This window comes from Schistocerca gregaria, chromosome 6, assembly GCF_023897955.1.
Source record: "Schistocerca gregaria isolate iqSchGreg1 chromosome 6, iqSchGreg1.2, whole genome shotgun sequence".
Lineage (NCBI taxonomy): Eukaryota > Metazoa > Arthropoda > Insecta > Orthoptera > Acrididae > Schistocerca > Schistocerca gregaria.
The window spans coordinates 387,095,418-387,107,668 of record NC_064925.1 but is presented as its reverse complement, the minus strand read 5'-3'; positions in this window follow the sequence as shown (position 1 = coordinate 387,107,668).

Below are 12,251 nucleotides of genomic sequence, written 5' to 3'. Positions count from 1 at the left end.
TCCGCAAATTACACTTATGTGGCAGGTAGAAGGTTCATCGAACCACTTTCACAATAATCCTCTGTTATTCCATTCTCGAACAGTGCGCGGGAAAAACGAACATATATATATTTCCGTGCTAACTCTGATTTCCTGTATTTTATTACGATGATAGTTTCTCCCTATGTAGGTCGGCGTCAACATAGCATTTTCAAGCTCGGAAAAGGAAGATGGTGACTGAAATTTCGTGAGAAGATTCCGCGGTAATGGAAAATGCCTTTGTTTTAATTACGTCCACCCCAAATCCTGTATCATGTCAGCGACAATCTCTCACCTATTATTAGATTACACAAAACGTGGTGGTGGTGTTTTAATATTCTCGATGTTCTCCGTTAAACGTATCCGGTACGGACCGCAGACAAAGCAGCAGTACTGCAAAAGAGAACGGACACGCGTAATGTATGCAATTTATTTAGCAGATCTGTTGCATCTTCTAAGTGCTCTGCAATATAACACAGTTTTTGGTTCGCCTTCTCCACAACATTTTCTACGTGTTTTTTGCTGTTTAAGTGTCCGTAATTGTAATTCCCAGGTATTTAGTTGAATTTATGGCCTTCAGATTTGATTTTAACGGAATCCTTTTAGCATTCATGTGTATGACTTCACACTTTTCATTATTTAGTGTCAATTCCCAAAATTTTGTACCACAGAGATATTTTTTCTAAATAGTTCTTCAATTTGATTAGGTCTTCTGATGACTGTACTACCGATAAACGACAGCATCATCTGCAGACAGCGTAAGAGAACTGCTCAGATTGTCTTCTACGCTGAAGAGCCAAGGAAACTGGTACACTTGCCTAATATCGTGTAGGGCCCCCGCGAGCACGCGGAAGTCGCAACACAACGCGGCACTAATGACTGAAGTAGTGCTGGAGGGAATTGACACCATGAATCCTGCAGGACTGTTCATAAATCCGTCGGAGAAAGAGGGGGTGGAGATCTCTTCTGAACGTCAAGTTGCAAAGCATCCAAGAAACGCTCAATAATTTTCGTTGAGCTTGGTGGCCAGCGGAAGTGTTTAAGCTCAGAAGAGTGTTCCTGGAACCACTCTGTAGCAATTCTGGACATGCGGGGTGTAGCACTGTCCTGCTGGAATTTCCCCAGTCCATCGGAATGCACAATCGACATGAATGAATGCAAGTAATCAGACAGGATGCTTACGTACGTTTCACTTGTCAGAGTCGTGTCTAGACGTATCAGGGATCCCATATCACTCCAACTGTCACGCCCCACACCATTACAGAGCCTTCACCAGCTTGAACAGTCCCCTGCTGACATTCAGAGCCCATGGATTAATGAGGCTGTCTCCTATCTGTACGCGTCCATCCACTCGATACAATTTGAAACGAGACTCGTTCGACCAGACAACATGTTTCCAGTACAATGTTGTTGTTGACGAGCCCAAATGAGGAGTAAAGCTTTGTGCCGTGAAGTCATCAAGAGTACACAAGTGGGCCTTCGGAACCGAAAGTCCATGTCGATTATGTTTCGTTGAATGTTTCGCACGCAGACACTTCTTGATGGCCCAGCATTTTACGGAAGGGTTGCACTTCCGTCACGTTGAACGATTCTGTTCAGTCGTCGTTGGTTTCGTTCTTGCAGGATTTTTTTCCGGCCGGTCGGAGATTTGATGTTTTATTGGATTCCTGATATTCAGGTACACTCGTGAAATAGTCGTACGGGAAAATCTCCAGTTCATCCCTACCTGGGAGATGCTGTGTCCCTTCGACTGTGCGCCGACTGTAACACCGCGTTCAGACTCACTTAAATCTTGATAACCTGCCATCGTAGCAGCAGTAACCGGTCTAACAACTGCACCAGATACTTGTTGTCTTATACACGGTGGTCGGAAATTCCCGTTACTAACGTCTAGGACTTGTAGAGGGTAGTGAATACAGAACATTTTGAATAGGAACCCATGTCCGGAATCGTACCGTTTCCGTTCTACGACAGTTGCAATTCAGATGTGTACCTCGTAAACGTCTGCTTCGGGCAAGAGAAACGTCTAAGAGTTTCCTGTCCTGCTATGCAACAGGGTAGACACGATGACGTGTACTATGTCAAACGATCCCCAGATGTCACTTATTGTCTGCGAGTCTATACCGGTGCATCACCGATAGAGGAAACATGGTGCAGTACGCGTTTGCGGAATACACAGACATGCTCCTTGTGTATGGCGAACGGAAGAGCTGCTAGTCGGCTGTACCACGAACGTTTTCCACACCGTCACTCTCCATCTCACAAACTGTTTGCCCAAGTTACACAACGGCTACGAGGAACGGATAGCTTCACCGTGAGGAGGCAGGACTGTGGTGCTCCACGGCGACGCCGCACTCTCGAATTTGGAGGTGTACTGCGTCGCATTGAAGATAGCCGTTAACGTGTTCGCGAACAATTGCGCGTGCAAAGGCTGTTAGTCACGTTACCATCTTGGACGACCTGCATGAGCAACAGTTACATCCGTACCATTTACAAAGGGTACACGCTATGGGTTCAGCAGACTTTCCACAACGCGTCGCCTTCTGCACGTGGTTCCTGCACTGTTGGATCGACGCGCCCCTGTTTCCACGTCGAGTTCTCTTCACAGATGAATGTAGGTTCACAAGGGATTGTGTTCTGAATGCTCGAAATAGCCATGTCTGGGCGGACGAAAACCCTCATGCGATGCATGTTCTGGGATTTCAAGACAGGTTTGGAATTAACGTGTGGGCTGGTATTCTGGACCATATCTCCTTCCATCCAAGCTCACGGGTCCCGCATACTAAGTCTTCCTACGACACGTAATGGACCCGTTCTTGGAAGCTGTGCCATTGAATGTGCGTCAGGAAATGTGGTTTCAGCATGATGGAGCACCACCTCACTTTTCACTGGCTGTCCGGAGATATCTCAACAGACGGTAGGGTGAAAGAGGGATAGGCCGTGGTGGTCCAACCGCGTGGCCGCCACGATCGCCGGATTTAACCCATATGGATCACTTCTTGTGGGGTCAGTTGAAGAACCTAATTTATGAGACACCTGTAGAGGCTGAGGAAGATCTGCTGGCACGAGTTCTGGCCGCTGCACAAGACACTGAAGAGACACCAGGTGGGATGGAGAGAGAGTACCAGAACATGCTTCGGAGGTACAATGTGTGTAACAACGTTGGTGGTTGCCACATCGAGCTGCTCTTGTAATGCATCGGTACGTTGCGGCTGGTGCCGTAGATGCTGGATTCTTGTTGTTGTCAACTAATGTAAACCATAAGGTGTAAGTTGTAATGTAAATGTGTAAGTAAAATAACGGAGCGAGTCAGTATTCTTTTGAAATGGATTGCAACAATTGTACTGGGTCACGCGTAAGTACATTTCTCACGTGAGTGTGGATGAGATAATCATCTGCATTGAAACTGTCGTAGGACGGAAACGATACGTTTCCGAATATGGGTCCCTATTCAAAATGTTATGTACTCACTACCCTCTACATGTCCTAGAAGTTTGTAACGGGAATTTTCGACCACCCTGTGTAGGGGTTGCCGACCACAGCACCGTATTCTGCAGGTTTACATAGCTCTGTATTTGAATACACATGCCTACGCCAGTTTCTTTGCCGCTTGTTTATATTGTTTATATAGAAAAGTAACAGCAGAGGGCCTATAACCCTACCTTGGGGAACGCCAGAAATCAATTCTGTTTTACTCTATGAATTTTCGTCAGTTATTACGAACTGTGACCTCTCTCACAGGACATCGCGAAGCCAGTCACATAAGTGAGACGATGTTCTATAAACACGCAATATGACTACAAGCCTCTTCTGAGAGACAATGTCAAAGGTCTTCTGGAAATTTAGAAATACAGAATCAATTTGAAATCCATTGTTAATAGCACTCAACACTTCCTGTGATTCAAGAGCTAGTTGCGCTTTTACATGAACGATGTTTTCTGAATACGTGTTGGCTGTGTGTCAAGGTCGAGGTAATTCATAATGTTAGAACACAATACGTGTTCCAAAAGCCCACTGCATATCGACGTTAATGATATGGGACTGTAATTCAAAGGATTACTCATACTACCTTTCTTGAATATTGGTGTGGCCTGTGCAACTTTCCAGTCTTTGAGTACGGATCTTTCGTCTAGCGAGCGTTTGTATACGATTGTTAAGTATGGAGCTATTGCATCAGCATACTCTGAAAGAAACGTGATTGTTATACAGTCTGGCCCGGAAGACTTACTTTCATTAAGTGATTTAAGTTTCTTCACTGCTCCAAGGTCATCTACTTCTAAGTTACTCATGTTGTCAACAATTCTCAATTCGAATTCTGGAATGTTTACTTTGTCTTCTTTGGTGAAGGAATTTAGGAAAACCGCGTTTAGTAACTCTGCTTTAGCAGCACTGTCGTCAGTAGTTTTTCCGTTGCTATCACGTAGAGAAGGCATTGATAGTGTTTTGCCGCTAGCATACTTTACAAACGACCAGAATCTTTTTGGATTTTCTGCCAGGTTTCGAGACAAAGTTTCGTTGTGGAAACTGTTATTGTCATCTCGCATTGAAGTCCGCGATAAATTTAGAGCTTCTGTAAAAGATGGCCAATCTTTGGAATTTTAGTCTGTTTAAATTTGGCATGCTTGTTTCGTTGTTTCTGCAACAGTGTTCTAACCCGTTTTGTGTACCAAGGAGGATCAGCTCCGTCGTTTATTAATTTATTTGGTACAAATCTCTCAATTTCTGCCGATACTATTTCTTTGAATTCAAGCCACATCTGGTCTACACTTACATTGTTAATCTGAGAACGATGACGGTCTCTCAGGAAGTTGCAAAGAGAATTTGGGTCTGCTTTTTTTTGGGATAGGTATACTTTTAGTTTATTTTTGGGAGTTAGAATATTCAGTCTCGCTACGACAACCTTGTTTTCACTAATTCCTGCATCCGTTTTGACGCTCGTTGTTAGTTAAGGAATTTTTGTTGCTAAGAGGTTAAGTGTGTTTTCACAACCATTTACTGCTAGAGTGGGCCTATGAGGTAACTGTTCGAAATAATTTTCAGATAATGCGTTTAGCACAATTTCGCATGATGTTTTATGCATAACTTCGTATTTAAATATGAATTTTTGGTTCAAATGGCTCTGAACACTATGGGACTTAACATCTATGATCATCAGTCCCCTATAACTCAGAACTACTTAAACCTAACTAACCTAAGGACATCGCACAACACCCAGTCATCACGAGGCAGAAAAAATCCCTGACCCGCCGGGAATCGAACCCGGGAACCCGGGCGCGGGAAGCGAGTATGAATTTTTGCCAACATATCGAGGGTAAGTTGAATTCACCTACAACTATAATTATATGAGTCAAGGTATGTTTGGAATTAGACACAAGTTTTTCTTGAACCTTTCAGCAATTGTATGGTCTGAGTTGCACTTTTGACAGCCTCTCGAAACCAGAGCGAATCTCTTCCGATCCAAAGCACGTCATTGGTACCGACGTGAGCCACCATCTGCAGTTGGCTGTACCTGTGCGTTTCATGGCTTTCTGAAGGACACATTTCACATCTTAAATGACTCCACCCTCGCACACGGAATGCACACTGCCTTCATTCTACTCCTTGGCAGCCATGCTCCTAAGAGGACTTATAACGCGCCTAACATTGGAGCACCCAACTACTAATAATTCCATCCTCTGTGATTGCCCGAATCTTGCAGACTGAAAGGGTTCTTCTGAAACAGGACCAGTGATTGCTTCTGGCTGAGATGCAGTGTTAGCCACAAACAGCACGTGGTACTCTTTGTGAGACTAAGTGGGGAGGCCTGGGATTCGGCCCCCTGGGAAGACTTTCGCGGCTTGGTATGCCCCTAGGCGTCCTCCAACTCGACAACAGGTGAGAGGTCACCTTCAGTGAGAGCAGAACCTGGGCTGACCGCCAGTGCATACCGATCAGCGGACTGCGACGTGTTGGACGTCCGTTGGGTTCTCATCGCTAGCGCACAACAGTAATACCCATCCACTACAGCTTGAAGCTGTGTAACCAAAGCAATTGTAACTTGGACCTGGAAGCGAAGTATCACCAACATGGTTCACATCAGCACACAAACACACAAAGGACTATCGGATTGTGCTATGGATCTCTACTGTAGGAACTGAGGAAAATGAAAGAACTTTGTCTAATAAATTAAACTGATGCGCAGACATTCTAGAACGAAACTACCAAAGTACTCAGGAAAGACTTAATAATTCGCTCTTGATTAGGAACATGTTATATGTAACAAAGTCCTTTTACTTTCCGACTAAACGAAAACGAGAGAAATGTATCTATTAAATATTAAATTGACACACAGAAATTTAAGAAACTAAACTACCAAAGCACACAGAGGAAATTGTACAATTCACTCCTGGTTAGGAGAGCAGATAGAGGGGGGCAGAGAATATGGACAGAGAAAGGAAGGAGGAATAGATGAACAGGGGAGGGGAAGGACGAGATGCATAAAGAGAGGGAGGAGGAGGAGTAGGAGGAGGAGGAGGAGAAGGACTGAAAGAGGGGCAAGGAAGAGCTGGACAGAGAGAAGGGGATGAAGAAGTGTCAAGAGAGGGTGAGAGGAAGAGATAAAGTTGGACTGTTGGAGGAGGGGGAGGAGTAAATAGACAGAGGAGCGAGAAGTATATGAAGAGAGAGGGTGGAGGAGGTGGACAGAGAGGAGATGAAGGAGATGGACAGAGAGAGGGAAAGGAGAAGATGGAAAATAGAAGGCTGGGATAAATACCTTATAGACAGCACGAGATACTCAGCTAGTTTTGAATAGAAATCATCAGCAATGACAGTTGGAAGACTTCCGGTATAACAGGTCACCATAATTCTGCCAATGACCTTATCAAAATGGTAGAGAAGTTGTACACAGTCATGCTGCATGTGTGGGAAGCTGCCTCTGAAACGCAGAAGAAACAGCAAGAATCAGTGGCATGAGGATGCAGAAGGTGCTGAAAACCTCTGCCTAGTGTTATCCACGAAAATGAAGTCAGGGCAGAATGCAACCCTGAAAAGTTAAACATGAGATAGGGGTTTGGTGTCATAGTACTGTTGAAAGCTGAATGTGCTGTGTTCAAAGTTTAATACACCGATGTGACATTATGCCTTTCCATAGCATAAAACTGACCATTAGTACTGGGCCATTTCGTTTGTGCAGGTTGGATACATTCAGGGGAAAGCATACATTCCCCTTAACCTATTCTTTTGCTAACTGATTAAGACTCCCTGTGGATAATCCATCCTTCTGAGAAACCCACCTCCACATCCTCCTCCTTCTCGCCACTCCTCTATGGAAAGGGATATTTTTTTATCACCCTGTCCCAGTTCATTTCTGAGCCACTTTTCCTCCTCCTGTGAAGTACCCCTTCCTTCTCTCCCACACCCCCTTCCACAACTTTACTTCCCCATCTCTCATTCACTTGTGAATTGGTGGGAAAAAGACTCAGTCTGTCCTGGAGAGGAATGAGTTCACGACATGAAATTCAAATCAATGTCAATAATGTATTGTTCAATTCTATTTGCATATTGTTTATTTAATCACTTTTCAGGAGTGTGTGTGTGTGTGTGTGTTTGAGGTTTACGGGCGTTAAACAGCGAGGTCATCAGCGCCCAGGTACATAAAAACAGGAACACATGCAGTGAAGGGACTAAGACGAACAGCGATCAAGGAGAATGGCTAAAAGACGCAGACCTGACGCAGTTCCAAACCCCCACATACAGAGGCGAAACAAGAGGAGAAGAAACACACTAAAAAAGGAAAGGAAACACAAGGATAAGAGAACAGAAACCGAAGGGAAACAAGGAGGTAATCGTGACTGTCGGACCTCTTACCTAAAACCTGGGTGAGCCAGTCACCCAGCAGCACATTAAAACCCTCTCCCTAAAATCCGAGGCAACAGACTGGACAGAACACAAAACCGTAAGACCTTAAACACAGTCGTTGCGTCGTCTTGCAAAATAGAGGGCAAATCCGGTGGCAAAGAAACCACCGCCCTCTGGTCAGAGAATAAAGGACAGTCAAGTAAAATGTGGCGAACAGTAATCTGGACGCCACAAGCACTGCAGATTGGGGGTCCTCCCGCCGGAGTAAAAAACCATGCGTTAAGGGACTGTGCCCGATGAGGAGGCGAGTGAGGAGAACCTCATCCCGCCTGCATGACTGGTAGGACGTACGCCATGGTTGCGTAGTGGCCTTTACCAGACGCAGCTTATTGTCACCAACTGCCAGCCACTCCTCTTCCCACTGACGCATAACATGAAAATGCAAGCGGGAGGTAACAGCATGGAGGGGGACGGCACATTCAACAACGTGAGGGAGGGAACATGCATCTTTGGCAGCCACATCCGCCAGTTCGTTTCCCATAATATCCACGTGCCCCGGCACCCAGCAGAAAGAAACCTCCTTCCCCTGCCGTTGCAGGTGGAGTAGGGCATCATGGATGTTCTGGATGACCGTACCCGCTGGTTACAAGTGTTGCATAGTCTGAAGGGCACTCAAGGAGTCAGAACAGATGAGGAACTTAAGACTGGGAACACATCTCATCTGCTCCAATGCCCGCAAGATTGCAAACAATTCGGCATCAAGGATGGTAAACGCCGCAGGAAGCCGTAACTTGACGACTCAATCAGGGAAAACAACAGCACAACCAACAGAGTCCCTCTGTTTAGAGCCATCTGTGAATACAGGTACATGGTCCGGATGCTGGTTTAAAATAGCGTAAAATAAGGAGGTAAAAACAAACGCTGGAGTGCAGTCCCTCCGGTTCTCCGACAAGTCTAGAAGGATGCTGGGCCTCTGAAGCAACCAGGGAGGCAGGCGAGTAAAACCTTGTCGTTGGGGGGCCACACGCTCCACACCAAGGGACTCAAGCAAATGCTTGGCACGAATCCCAAATGGTCTCGTTGCCCTGGGACGACTGGAAAAGAGACATTCCATATGCGGTTGGGCAACGGTAGGGTACGCAGGGGAGGTAGGACAGGCAAGGAAATGACACACCCGTCGCACCATGAGGAGTTTCCGCCTGTTGGCGAGCGGCGGTTCCCCTGCCTCAGCACTCAGGCTGGGGATGGGACTGGTACGGAAGGCACCAGTGGCCAGCCTGATACCCTCATGGTGTACTGCTTCAAGGATCTTCAGATACGAAGGCCTTGCTGACCCATACACGGTGCAAGCATAGTCAAGACGCGATCGGACGAAAGCCCTATAAAAGTGCAGCAGACGCGCCCGATCTGCTCCCCAGGACCGATGGCTCAGACACTTCAAAATATTCAGTGCCCTCAGGGCCCGCACCTTGAGGTCTTTAAGGTGAGGCAACCACGACAACTTGGAATCAAAAGTGAGGCCCAGGAACCTCACAGTGTCTCTAAAAGGAAGAACGGTGTCCATCAGACGCAATTCAGGGCAGGTAAAAGGACGTCGAGAACGATTAAAATGAACACACACAGATTTGTCTGCAGAAAAGGTAAAACCCGTCTTTGCAGTCCATGCCTCTAAGCGCTTTATCGTAAGCTGCAACTGCCGACTAGCACTGACAAGACTGGAGGAAGAACAGAAAACAGCAAAATCGTCCACAAACAAGGAGCATTGGGCAGGACTCCGGATAGTGGACGTGATACTGTTAATAGCGACGGCAAAGAGGGTGACACTTAAAACGCTGCCCTGAGGAACACCATTCTCCTGCACGTACAAATCAGATAGCACATTACCAACCCGATACCGAAAGAGGCGGTGAGAAAGAAAGGACCGAATGAAGATGGGGAGACGGCCACGAAAGCCCCACTCCTGGAGTTGATTGAGGATAAGGCGGCGCCAAGTAGTGTCATACGCCTTATTAATGTCAAAGAAGACCCATAGACAATGCTGGTTACGTAGTAAGGCCTGCTGGATGGCGGCCTCAAGCAGGGTCAAGTTGTCTATAGTGGAACGACATCTCCGAAAGCCACACTGAGAGCGGCTAAGGAGCTGCCTGGTCTCGAGCAGCCAAACCAGGCGGCGGTTGACCATGCGTTCCAACGTCTTCTCAACACAGCTCGTCAAAGCAATACTCCGATAACTACTGGGATGCGTTCGGTCCTTCCCTGTTTTGAGGAGGGGAATTAAAATCGCCTCCCTCCACGAGTCAGGGTAAGTGCCGGATAACCATATCATATTGAAACAGTTCAGTAGAACTTCCTTGGATGGCAGCAACAAGTGCCGCAGCATGCTGTACCGGATTTGATCATGACCAGGCGCAGTATCATGAGCCACAGACAGCGCAGAATCCAGTTCCCACATTGTGAAGGGGCAGTTATAGGGTTCAGAATTTAGAGACCGGAAGTCCAAGTGACCCCTTTCGATGGCAGTGCGGTAGCGGCAGAAATCTGGATCACAGTTAATAGTGGCGGTAGATTCCGCAAAATGCATGGCCAGTGTCTGGGCAATGTCTCTCGGCGCCGTGAGGGGACATCCCTGATGCAGCAATGCCGTGACAGGTAGCTGGCTGAGTTTCCCGGAAATCCTCCTGATGGCTTCCCATACTTTCGTAGAACTAGTGGAGCGAGAGATAGAGTTCAAGAACGATTGCCATGACCGTCGATTGCTCTCTTTAATCACTCGCCGCGCTCTGGCCCTTGCCACCCGAAAGGCCGCAAGATTGTCAGCTGAGGGACGGCACTTGAAGCGGCGCAGAGCTGCACGGCGGGCTCGGATGCCGGAGCGGCACTCAGTGGTCCACCAAGGGACAGGACGCCTCTTGGGATGACCGGATGACTGTGGGATTGACAATTCAGCAGCATGGGAGATCACGGCTGTAATATGGTCTACCCATTCGTGGACGCTGGCACGGTGTTCCAAAACAGCCAGTTGGCTGAAAAGTGTCCAGTCAGCTCTGCAGAGGTGCCACCGGGGCGGCACTGGTAATGCCACAGCCTCATCCAGGAGGCGAATCCAAAGGGGGAAGTGGTCACTAGAATGGATGTCAGCAGCAGCCTCCCACAGAGCAGAATCCGCAAGTGCTGGAGAGCAAAAGGAAAGGTCAATAGCCGGAAGCAGTACAGAAATGAGTGGGAGCACCAGAGTTGAGGATGCACAGTTCTTCAGACATCATGAGGCTTTCCAGAATGCGACCCCTGGGGCAAGTAGTCGGAGAGCCCCATAAGACATTATGAGCGTTGAAGTCCCCCAGAAGAAGGAATGGGCGGGGGAGTTGGCTAATAAGTTCCATGAGAGCCTCAGAGACCATCGCATCCTGAGGCGGTAAATAAACTGAACAGACTGTGAGCCTCTGACCCACAAGAATGTCAACTGCAACTGCTTGTAAGTCGGTGACGAGAGGGAGCTCAGATGAGGGGTGCATGTCACGGACAAAAACCGCAACACCACCCTTTGCCCTTTCCCCAGTCAGATCATCTTTTCGATATACGGTATAGCCCCGTAAAGAAGAGGCATGTGTGGCCCGAAAATGTGTCTCTTGGAGACTTAAGCATAAGGGGCAGTCTCGTATAAGGAGTTGTCCGGAACCCATTCAGGTTCCACTGTAATATGTGAGCCAGTTATCAGGGTAGCTGAAATTTCACCCTGCCTATGTGCTTTGGAGGTGAGCCCGTACTGGCCGGAGATTTATTCCTGGGGTGAGAAGATCGCCCCCGGTCGACATCAATGTCCATAAGCTCCGATGATGACCCACGGGAGATGTCAGACAGTATGATGGCCTCGTCATTGGACCGACGCTGACTAGTCTCCTCAGGTTACAAAACCCTCACCTTCTGAGGCTTTGTCTTGGGGGGCTTAGAATGCAGAGCCTTGTCAACATTTGGAGCTTTACTCGCCTGGGCAGAAGGCGCCATATGGGGAGAGGCAGGAAGTACCCCAATGTCAGCAACCACGGCCTTGTCCGACGTAGCGGGGAGAGCCGCAGGTTGCAAAACAACCGCAGCAGCACAAGTGCACTGGCAAGCGCAGGTATTAGTGCTAACACTAGCAACCTCCGTTTGCGTAGCAACAGTGGCCAGTTGTACCGGTTTTTTGAGAGCGGAAGCGAAAGATGTTGGAAACACAGGAGGTTGCATGGCCTTAAAGAGCTTCTTGGCCTAACCATAGGGGATGCGCTTAGATGTTTTAATCTCCTGTACCTTCCGTTCTTCGAGATAGATGGGGCAGATCCGGCTCCAGACAGGGTGACTCCCAGAGCAATTCACGCACTTCACAGGCGATGAACAATAGGCTCCGTCATGGGCAG